Source organism: Microchirus variegatus, assembly GCF_963457635.1.
Source record: "Microchirus variegatus genome assembly, chromosome: 6".
Taxonomy (NCBI): domain Eukaryota; kingdom Metazoa; phylum Chordata; class Actinopteri; order Pleuronectiformes; family Soleidae; genus Microchirus; species Microchirus variegatus.
The window spans coordinates 10,403,035-10,414,530 of NC_139807.1; the positions used below are offsets into that span (position 1 = coordinate 10,403,035).

At 43.0% G+C, this 11,496-nt stretch overlaps 1 protein-coding gene across 2 annotated transcripts in view; it reads right to left on the reverse strand.

Annotated features, from left to right (window-relative positions):
• Positions 1 to 11,236, reverse strand: part of mid2 (midline 2) — a 150,532-nt gene extending 139,296 nt beyond the window's left edge. For both annotated transcript variants that reach the window (XM_083891118.1, XM_083891115.1), the window contains exon 1: positions 11,049 to 11,236. The gene's annotated coding sequence lies outside the window, so the exon portion shown is untranslated. The remainder of the gene's footprint in view (positions 1 to 11,048) is intronic.
• Positions 11,237 to 11,496: the final 260 nt, after the last annotated feature.

Below are 11,496 nucleotides of genomic sequence, written 5' to 3' on the forward strand. Positions count from 1 at the left end.
CCTCCAGTCCAGAGTCCCAAATATAAGGATTTAAATGATTAAAAAGTTGATTTTGCATAAGGCATTTCCAACTACAAGAGACCAGAGTAGCTGCACAAAAAAAAGGCAACACAAGCATCAAGTGTTTGCAGACTAAAGCTGCAGTATCTGCTGGCCGTAGCTTTATACTTAACTGTACGGAGATCAGCAGTCATCTCATCTAACACACAGCAAGACAGCAATTCTGTTAATCACCTCCAAGCCAAAGGATAATTATAGCTCCGACTAGTGTGTAATTTTCTGACGGCGTGCTGCAGTTTTTTTTTCTTGGACACTGGGAATTCAAAGTTTTCACAAATTACAATGTGGTGCACAAAAAGGAAATCTGACATGGCATTTTAAGTCCCTGTGTAATGTGCTGTGTGAAGTTAATTGAATCTGCTTGCTCTGAAACATGTATAAATTATTCTCTCGCTGGTCTTTGGAACGGACAGCAGCAGCAAAGTTCAACCATATTGAACACACTTTAGTGAAGCATCATCATTGTGCGAGGAATGATCAGTGAGTGAGTGGCAGAGGCATCTCTGACCCACAGTTTGCATGCAGAGCAGCGAGGATCTTATTACTATGGCGAGAGGGGAGACTGGATACTCTATGCCAGGCTCCATTTGGAGACAGGGAAGATCCCCTGGGGAAAAACAAGAGAAACTTCTGCTCAAAGCACTGTCCATTTCTCTTTCAACAGCCGTCAATCTGGACTGAGTCCCTGTCCAGAGGAATCGACGTCCAGATATAGATACCGCTCGTGATAGCGCAGCTGTTTAAATCCTGTGCGGGATTTGAATAATGTTTGGCATTTTTCTGCAGCTTTACTGATGATGTTCCTGATTAAATATGACACCTATTAAGAACTGCTACAAAAAAAAAACTGCTCCAGTGAATAAAAGCTTTAAATTAGAGCTTTAATCCCTTGCTAAAAAGAAAACACGAGTAATAAGTCAGCTTCTGATACAACTTTGACGTTTAATTTATTTTACGTAATATATATATAATTTTAGGAAAATGTAGTTGATGTACTAGTTCCTGAGATCCTAATTTTAGCATTTAATGCTTTTTCATCATCAGTTGAATGAAATAAATTGGTTTTGACCGTTGGTTTGGACATCGTGTGCCTGTAAGCGATTGTGATGGGTGACTTGTTGCTTTTAGTGACATTGAATTGGCAATTAAAGTTAAACAATTAAGTGGAAAAGTAATTCCAGGGTTGAATAAATCTGTCAGTTAGCCAAAATTAAAATTGAAAGTTGCAGTTCCGTCCCTTGAAATTTCAAGAGCGGTTACTAGTGCACGGATAAGGTCTTACATAACGCTCACGCTGCATAATGTGTGTGTACAAGAAAAGTTGTCATCTCACAGACACTATTCCAGCGATAAAAATTCAACCTACTTCAATATCTCGGGCCATTCAAACACAATCATCGTGATCGTCGTTGTATATCTCAGCACATATGAAAGAATGGCAACACCCAGCTGCATTCAGAGCACTGCATGGCATTTTCCCGATAACCAAACACAGCTAGAATGAAGATTTTTTTTTTCTCTTCTTATCTTGGATCACATCCTCTATACAGCTGCAGAATGCTGAGGGTGGGAGCGATGGGCTCAGGGCAGTGGGCTGCTGGCCTTTTCTCAGTATGCTTATGATGCCGAGTTATGCGAGTTTGCTTTTGTTTGGATTTTTCCGAGGATAGGTTTCCTCTCCCACTGGTTTGGGAATTAAACCGTGGCATCTGAAAGAGTCCTGATGTAACAGTACGAGTATTTCTTTTCTGAGTGGAAAAACCAAACAGTGTTGGAGGAGTCGGGAGAGGAGAGGAGAGGAGAGGAGAGGAGAGGAGAGGAGAGGAGCCAGAATGTTGGAGCTTGTCCAGCCCTCTGAGAACAAGAGGGCACATTCACGATTGGCTTATTTGATTAGAGATGAATTGAGTCGTCTCAAAATGGACAGTGAGTTTACTCATTACATTCAATCTAAGTTTTCAACATGAATGAAAACTGAATGAAACTTGTCCTTTTCACATTTTTTGTGACTAGGGTCAACTCGTCAAAGGTGTATCAGGCACAATGAGATGTCTTTTTTGTAAATGTGTGTTGAGATTGTACTATATACCGGGAAAACCGGATTATTGACCTCCTTAGCTCGGTGGTAGAAGGTTGTGGGTTAAATCCTCGGCTCCCCTAGTCTACATGCCAATGTAGAGACACTTAACCCTACATTGCTCCTGATGGCTGTTCTGGCAGCGTGTGAATGGGTACACTCTTAGAAATAAGGGTTCCAAAAGGGTAACTTCTACAAGGGCTGAGGTTCTACCTGGAACCATTTGCTATTACCAAGGGTTCTTGGTAACACTAATGGTTCCTGTAAGAATCATTACCATCCAGAGAACCCTTTAAAACCCATTTCCTGAATTAAGGGTTTTAAAAGGGTTCTTGGTGGAACCCTCCAAAAGGGTTCCAAAAATGGTTCTCCTATGAGGACAAGCCGAAGAACCTTATATGGTTCTACTTAGCACATTTATTTCTAAGAGTATATGAAAGATGTGTAATAGGAAAAATTAAGTGCTGAGTGAATGGGTGTGAATGGCAAAAACTGTCATTTAAAAGCAGCTTTGAGTGGTCATCAAGACTAGAAAGCACTATATAAATACAGACAATTTACCACTTAGAGTAGCATCTATCAATAAATATCATTAAGTTGTTAATGTAAATCAGGTGATCTTGGCGAGAACTACAGTTCTTCACCTCCTCTAGGCTCCGTTTACAACCAACCTGTTCCATTACAGGTGACTTTGACCAATCACAGGATAGTTCAGGTAGAATGGGCACTACTGTCCGCTGTTATGCAAAGCTGCTCTGCACACAGACCATTTCCTCTATCGATCATCAGATCAGTAAAGCAGCATCGGCAATGACTGCCTACACAGTCCGACAATAAACAATGAAACGTGTCAATTTTAGCGGAGCATTTCAAATATGGAGACCGTGTCATCAGTCCTGTTTGAAACATTTTGTGTGTGTCCATACTTTCTCAAAATGTGAGTATTTGAAAATCTACAAAAATCTAACTCAACAATGAGCAATTTCACTCGCCTACTGCGCAACTTCAATGCCAAGGTCAGGAATTCCTTAAAATACTCGTGATAATCTCAATGGTATGACCTTTGAGTCCTATTGAGATTTATGTCTTGATGAGCTGATCCTGAAAGCTTAACATTAAAGCCAGGCAATCACTCTCATTCCAATTCTCTTGCCTGCCACAGCTCTATTTTTGTCCACAACTCGAGACTGACACCTGTCTTTAGTCCTTGCACATTATTCATGCGAGAAAACACATGATTTATGATGATTTATGCCAAGTTAGCGGCCCAAGTTCACAAACCAAGCAACTCAAAGTCTCGTGAGAAGGAAAATTATAAACATGGAATGCACTATTAGACTTCTCCACATACATTAATGCAACTGTAATTATGCAAGTGTAATCATTCGATTATGTAAACACACAAACAGTGAACACTGAGAACATATAAGAGCCTGGCTTATTGCTGTATTTATAGCTCAATATTCTTTGAAACCATAAAACCCAGCTCATTATTCATTCATGTATCATCCTTGAGATACATTAAGTAATAAGCAAAGCCACCCCCATCGTCAGTATTGTCCGCTCAATGAGCTCAATCGCTCAGGTTTGCTTTTCTATACCAGCTGAACCTGTTGACACCGAGGTTAAGCGATTAGCGGAGGTCAACGCCGAGGGAAATATTACGTATGCGACCTTCTAATTTATGGCCACGTGCGAGTTCTGACAAATAATTTCTTCTTCTAACATAAATGTAACGATTAACATTCCTGTCACGCGGCGCACGGAGAACAACCCAGGAGATGATTAGACACCGTGAAGGAAAGATTTATCTTATCTTTTTTTTGTGTGTGTGTTAAAGTGGACGTGTGTGTTGTATGAGTGTATAAATAATCAATAGGCAAAAATGGAGAGAGTGATTGTGGGGGAAGCAAATGCTCAGGCGTGCAAGTAGATGGAAATCCTTACATTGGTGTTTGGCGTCAAAGGTCTATGAGAGAGAGTGAAAGGTTAGGAGTAATTTATCACAGTGAATTACGCAAAGAAGATGTCACTGTTGCACTAACCCCCCCCCCCCCCCCCCCCCCCCACTGTGATTAAACACAGAACAAGCCGCAGCAGAGGACAACCAGGGGTCACCGTCTCCTTCGATTCAGCTTCCGCGCAAAGCGACTGCAGCCTTTTGAACCCTCTAATGAAAGCCACGAGCGCCGTGTGAGATTATCGGGTGCTTATAGCCCCCCCATCACCGCACGGCAAAGAAAGGCGATGCGCTGCGATCGAGGACGACGGTTTCAAATAAACAACCACGCGCTGCAGATTCACCGGCAATAATTCCAACGCGCGTTGAAAACAGGTTTGCGGAAGAAAAAAAACGCAGGGTGTAAAAATTGGATAAAGCTTAATGCATCTATGTTTGTCCCTGAACTGCACACTCGGAGGGGGAAAAACATCTGCTGTAAAAGAATGTCTAATCTCTCCGTAGAAGATCAGTCTAAAGCTATGAAAAGAAATAAGCTCATTAAAACCCTAGTGTTTGCGGAAGGGATAAACTCCATGAATGTACAATAAATAAATAAACAAACAAATGCAACCTTTTCATTTGTTAATATACAGCTGAGGGCCACAGAACGTTTGTATTAGGCATGGCTGACGGCTGTTTTCTCTCCACGGGTAAACACAATTTAGATAGATGGGGATTGATTCAAGCAGGTCACTGCTAAGAATCACAACAGTGGCCCCGAAATCTCTGTCCCTTGCCTTCCCTTGATCATTCAGTTATGCATAGCGTCACCCTCCCTGCTCTAAATGCAGGACATGTCGCCTCGGTCATGCAAACCGCCTCTCATAAAATTACCCCGGGGAAGCTTGGCGACAACGTCATGGGATTTGACTGCGGGTCGCTGAGTGAATGCAAAGGCGACAAAAATCAAAGATTCCAATAAATGACGCTGTGATGTTTCATTTATTTTTTTCACACACGTCAAATACATGGAACTTGTGTGGGTTTTCACATTATATGAAACGCTGCCATGTGGGTTTATCCACATTATGCTAATAACATAATATAAAATATTCCACTGATACAGCGAAGACATATTTCAAAAGCATGAGACATTTTTTACCAACTTCAGAAAATATAGAACCTGATATTTAAAGGTGCCATATGTAAGAATGTGGCCAAAAACGGTTACTACATTCAAATTCAAAATACCGAGGTCTTTTAGGTTTCATTTTCTGACGTAACTGGCAACCCGTTGTTTGCGCGGCAGCTGAGACTGCTGACTGCAATGATTGGTAGACGGCGGTAGGTGGCGTCACATGCCAAAACATGATTTCATAACATAAACATGATTTGCAGTCTGCAAAATATTTTTTTTAATGCAAATATTTTGTCTGTACTGTTGTTGTTGGTGAGTTCAGTTTGTAATATGAATATTATTCCTGAGTCTCTGTGACATATTACAAGGATTTTATGGCCAGTTGCTTTAGATTTATTACATAATGCACCTTTAATTGTAAGTAAATATTGCCAATCAACCTGGAAAATGGTACCAATGGCAAGATATTTGCACTCAAATAGCTCTCATTACATATATTGTATATTGTATAATTGTTGAGGCAATAACACACTGGCCACAAGTTGTTTTTTGCGGTCTGAGTGTGTGTTTGTGTGTGTACATGAAGGGCACAGAAGAGGAAGCAGTCTGCCATCGGAGGACTTTGCTTGGAAAGAGTCTCCCATGACCCGGCTTGATCTCTCGCCTTCTGGGATTTGCAGATATTTGTCCCCACTGTCCCCTCGAGGACAGAAGCACACCCCCCCCACTCCCCACCAACAGCTCATGACTAATGTGACCGACAGCATGACGCGGGTTTTAACCAAGAAACGACTCACCAGCAATGCTAAAATACCTGACGGCTGAAAAACTCTATCTATGCCGTGAAATTACAGATGAGAAACCACTTTTCCCCCAAACCGTTCCACGAGCAAATGCTGAGCAGCCTGGCTCACCCTCGCCTCTTTATCTGCCTGATTGTTGTTTGTCAGCACAACACTGCGAGAATTACACTTCTTCGGACTCAGCGGGACGATGTCACACTTTGACAGACTGTCATAGCAACAAACTACAAAGTACTTGGTGATAAAACATTGTTCCCTCTGGATGTATTTCAGAAGACAATGCTTTATTCATTACTGTTTTTTATATAACCTTTACTTAACTAGATAAAGCCCCATTGAGATCAAGATCTCTTTTATAAGAGCAACTGGGCCAAGAGTTCAAAAGACAGATTGGAAACAATAAATTAAAATAGACAACAGGAATTCCGTTGAGTCACAGTAACAATTGAAAACACAGGCACTGTTCAATGGGTTCTCGTTGTTCTAATGAACAAAAAGCTTCAAGTGAGATGAATTCAGGTATTTTCCAAACTCTGGGAACAATCAAGTGATAAATGCCGTAAGAACGTAAAGGTATAATGGCTATTGGTTCTTTGTAGCAGAGAGCATAAATAAGACAGAATCAAGCCAAGAAGAGACTTATAGATCAGTATCATCCAATGAGAACACCTTCGCTTACTCAATGAAGGTCACTCAGCTCTGCCAAACAAATCACAATGATGAGTGAGGCGACTACAAACCTGTAGTCAACCTTAAAGCATAATTAATTGCATGTGACACTGTAGCATTAGTTATTTATTGTCTCTAGAATGTAAACCAAGATTTTCGCTCGAACTGGCTCGAACTCTGTTGTGCTCATGTTAGTGTGTAAACCACTATTTCTTCAAACGTACAAGAAAGTCCTGCCACGTCAGTAAAAAAACACCCCCACAAGCCATCTGCTGCTTCTTTTTTTTCTCCTCCTTCAAGGGCAAACTGTGAGCCTATTTAGCCAAGATGCCCACTCATCAATCAGTGAGGCTGCGTTCCCTGCGAGCCATCCAGCTCAGCTTGAACCAGAGGACCCTCATAATTGAATATTAAACCCCCAACAAGTGGCCAGGCAGACTACTGTGATGCTGACTAGAGGCAGGAGCTGCCACTGACAAGATGGCAGAGAAAATGTTCAGGGCCACTCAATGCAATGTTAGTCACATCCTGCCCGGTGCTTACCCTAGAGTTACTCCGACACACTTTCATAATTTCAATCTTCTGGAATGATAAGAAACACGTCTGGGCTCACAGATGTACAGTGTACATCTTAGCATGCATACACATTAACCCTTCTGTTACCAATCCTGTCATCGCCGTCAGGGTTCGGCATCGCATTAGCATAAGTCCTATACTGTTTGTGATATCTAGAAAATTCAAAAACTGGACTGGAGATGTGTCCAGGTTGTATCTAGTCATTCACCCTATGACAGAAAAGACTGGCAAAGAAACAGAGATTTGCGCCCATATACTTGTCATTAGCGTAGCCCTCAGGACTTCTGTGGAACAACCGTCCAATCGGTTGGATAACTTATCTTAACTTGATAAAGCTGGTCTAAAGGCGGATTTCCGTCGGGCACGTCACAGCAGCGGACCGTCAGCGGCGCAGTTTTGCAACGTCCTCTGCCCAGCGTCAATACCCACCGGGCATGTTATGGCAGCGCAGCGGTGCCTTGGGAGCCAGCGGTATTTACAGAAGATCACGCGATAATCCTGAACGGACACGAGTTTGTGAGATCCCTCGATAGGCCGTGTGTATAAAGGAAACAACAACACAGCTTCTTTCATTCTCCAACGTGAAAGAATTGTTGATCTGGTGGTGTTTCTCCACTTTAACAATCGGTCTCTCGTCGTACATTATGATTCTCCGAGACGCTCTGATCAATTGACTGTTGACCTGGTAGCACCGGTGACGACGTAATCTTGGTGTGAATTAGTGATAGGCTATATGACCTGCGCATTGTGTTTTATTTTGAAAGGGGGACGGAAGTGTTTTACTTTGATTCTGTGTCGGATTTGCTGTCTGGTGCGATCTGCTCTGTTGAGCTTGAAGCGACTTAGCAACAGCAAAAACAGAACTGCTACCTATCGATAGCGCTGCGGCACGGCGAGCTGTTGAGACATGCCGCAGCGCGCACGGTGGAAATGCTCACATTGATTAGAAGACGTTCTGCTGCTGTAACGCCCCCCGGTGAAAATCCAGGGTTAAAGCTCAGTTTTTCTTGTGAAATGCGTAAATCTGTGTCTCCACAGACATGAAAACAAAACAAACAAACTATACAGAGAAACACAGAGAGAGTCGTGCGGAGCTGATAGGCCTAATGAGTGTTGTCTGAACTATTTTCACAAAGATTTGATAGAAATGGACATTCATTATTTTTTCAACAGTTACTCGCTTTAGCTTTTAAAAAAAAAAAAATGGGGCAAAGCATGAGTGCTGAAGACACGTCTTTTTGTTCCAGTCAAGAAATGAATTTGGCCTTCGGTGGCGTTTCTATTTCGGTTCCCCGTTTAATCCAGCGTACTGCAGAGGAGATTATGGAAACCGATCGTGCCAAAGATTACGGAGCAAACTGTGACGATGCCATTGAAATATGACTAGGTTTTTCATTTGAAAGCAAAAGCATGGGGTGGTGGTGGGGTGGGGGGTCTATATAAGGTGATGTGACAGAGTATAATGTGTGGGAAGTATGCATGAGAAGTTCAAAGGGTGCTTTATGTTTAACATGTTTCATTTCTTCAAAAGCAAAACACTCGGGGCAACAGAAACAAAATCCACAGTGCTGAAAGTGCAGAAATACACTGGGCTTTCACATGTGCACATACTGATAAGGCAGAGAGTGGTTTAAATATTGTTGTTTTGGTGAGAACAAAGACCTTTATCCAGTTCCCATAGGAATCTGGCACTATCTTTATGTTGCCGTTTCAACTTCACTTGCGCCACGCGCGCGGCCTACGCACTCAGTTATAACAAACCAATCTGACTGCCACATCCAGGGGAAGCTGGACCTGCCTTCCCTGTGGTTTTTGAGAGAGGCTCCCCGTGAAAGCCCCGGCCAAGAAGCTGAGGCCTCATTCACAATCAAACGCCAACTGTTGACAGACAGCAAGCACAGAATATAAAAACATCCCTCTGACGGGCGTCCCGTCCTCTCTGTGAGGATAAAACGATTAAGACGTGAACCGAAAGCTCCCTCGGCAAACAAAGGACACGTCCGACAGCTTTGAAAGATTAATTGTCATGACAGGCAGTGAATGCAACATTTAGAGGATCTCCCTCCCATCAATGTTTAACGGGGTCCATCCAAAAGAAAGGTAAGCGATACTATTACCAAGGTAAGAAATTTGAACCGATTGTGAACTAACTAGGTATGGGTATTTAGTTTCACGAGTACATGTGGGTCAGATATGTTCCCCAAAAAAAAACACCTGAGCACAGTGTAAATAAATGGAACACACCAATTACTCCGCAAACTATCATATAATACATAATATAATATATTAGCAGTTTGACAATATGCCACCTGAGACCTCCAGCAGCAGATAGACAGTCAGCCACATACTGTCGAACAGTGACTGTTTATATCTATTCTTGGAGGCCAGTGCATCAACACAGAATGTCATCCTCCTGTCACAACTATGAACAGAGTAATCAGCTCTGCACGTAGGAGCTAACGCCCTGTCACTCCACGGCTCTTGTCATCATTATGTCTTAATAATTATTATCCAAGTGTACATGTGGAGGGGGGGGGGTTGGGGGCACCCCTGATGAATGAGGGTGTCAGCCGTATTCAACCCACTGTCAGTGCCTCGCTCTCATTAAACCGGGGTGAGCGTGCATTAGCGAGAGAGCAAGTGAGAATGGGAGAATAAATCATTCTCAAAGATGATCGTACTGGAAATTAGAGAAAGTAGAACAGGAACCTTGATGGATTAACTACAGTATCAGTACTCACAGCACAGCTCTGACATCACATCAAACTACACACACACACACACACACACACACACACACACACACACACACACACACACACACACACACACACACACACACACACACACACACACACACACACACACACACACACACACACACACACACACACACACACACACACACACACACACACACACACACACACACACACACACACACACACACCGGGTCTTGTGATTGTTGCTGAGTGTTTATTTTAAGGACATGCACAGTTCAAAAGAGGGGAAACACAGGCAGTGGTAACACACAACACTCTCCAAATCCTGGACAGCAGTTTCCTCCTCATTGTTTTTTTTTGGTTTTTTTTTTGGTGTATATGGTGCAGTGTTCATGTCGAGGTGACATCTTCCTCTCAGCTTTTTCTTAACCTCGAGCCACAGATAGTGTCAACAAAAGCACTGTTTCCATAATAAACACACATGCTGTCACTGCAACTGTCCATGCAGGGATCATCTAGTGAGTTGTGTCATTTTATACAGGCAATACAGTAGAAATTAAACTAAATAGACTCTTTATATCTATGCATCATAAAAATATCTATCTATCTATTCTATCATATCTTCTTCCTTTAATGAAGCTTCGGTGCTATTCCAGACAAACACTATACAACCCTGTACTACTATGACATTTAATTATATGCGCAAACCAAGATGGAAAAACAACCAGTTCAATTTCACTACCACAACAAAAATGTCGTCCAGCCAATCATCATCCCTGTGATTCAGTCAGCTGTGTTGTGTAATTGTGTTCCAGCATCCTCTTTATAAAAAAAGGGTAAATCCCATAATAACCACTGGTGACCTGACAGGACACCACTCTCTTCTTCAAAGCAGCCACTCACTGTTTTCATCAACAAGCTTTTCACACTCTTGAAGTGCTTATTCTGCTCGAGCAGCACATGCCATGCTGCCTGTAAAGTGTGATTATTGAAACAGCCTCTGCTCTGCTCTCCCTTCACCAAAAAAAAAAAAAAAACAGAATAAAGACGCACAGCTTACCTCGGTTCGCGCTGGAAGCTCCGTGCGTCGAGATGGCAACAACGTGACGATCCCACTGGTTCAGCGGAGAAGTTTTGGACTCGGTGTGTCAGTGTCTGACGGGCGGAGAGATGACGACGACGCCCCAAAACAAAAACCGATCTGCTTGATGATCCTCCGCCCGGCTCATTTAAACACGCGTGTTTAAAGATGTTGATGCCCCAGCTCCGGCTGTGCGTAACGGTGCGCTCCTTCGTCCTCCAGACCCAAGTTCCCCAACTAAATCCCCGAGGAGGAGTGAGGCAGCCCACGGGGGACGGAAATAGCTCTCGTTCCCTCACGGCGGCAGCAGAAGCAGCAGCAGCTGGGATCGGTTACACCTCTGCTCCACTGCCTGGGCAACAAATCCGAACTGCGCGCCTCCGCCTCCTCCTCCTCCTCCTCCTCTTCCTCCCGCCCCTCCTCCCCC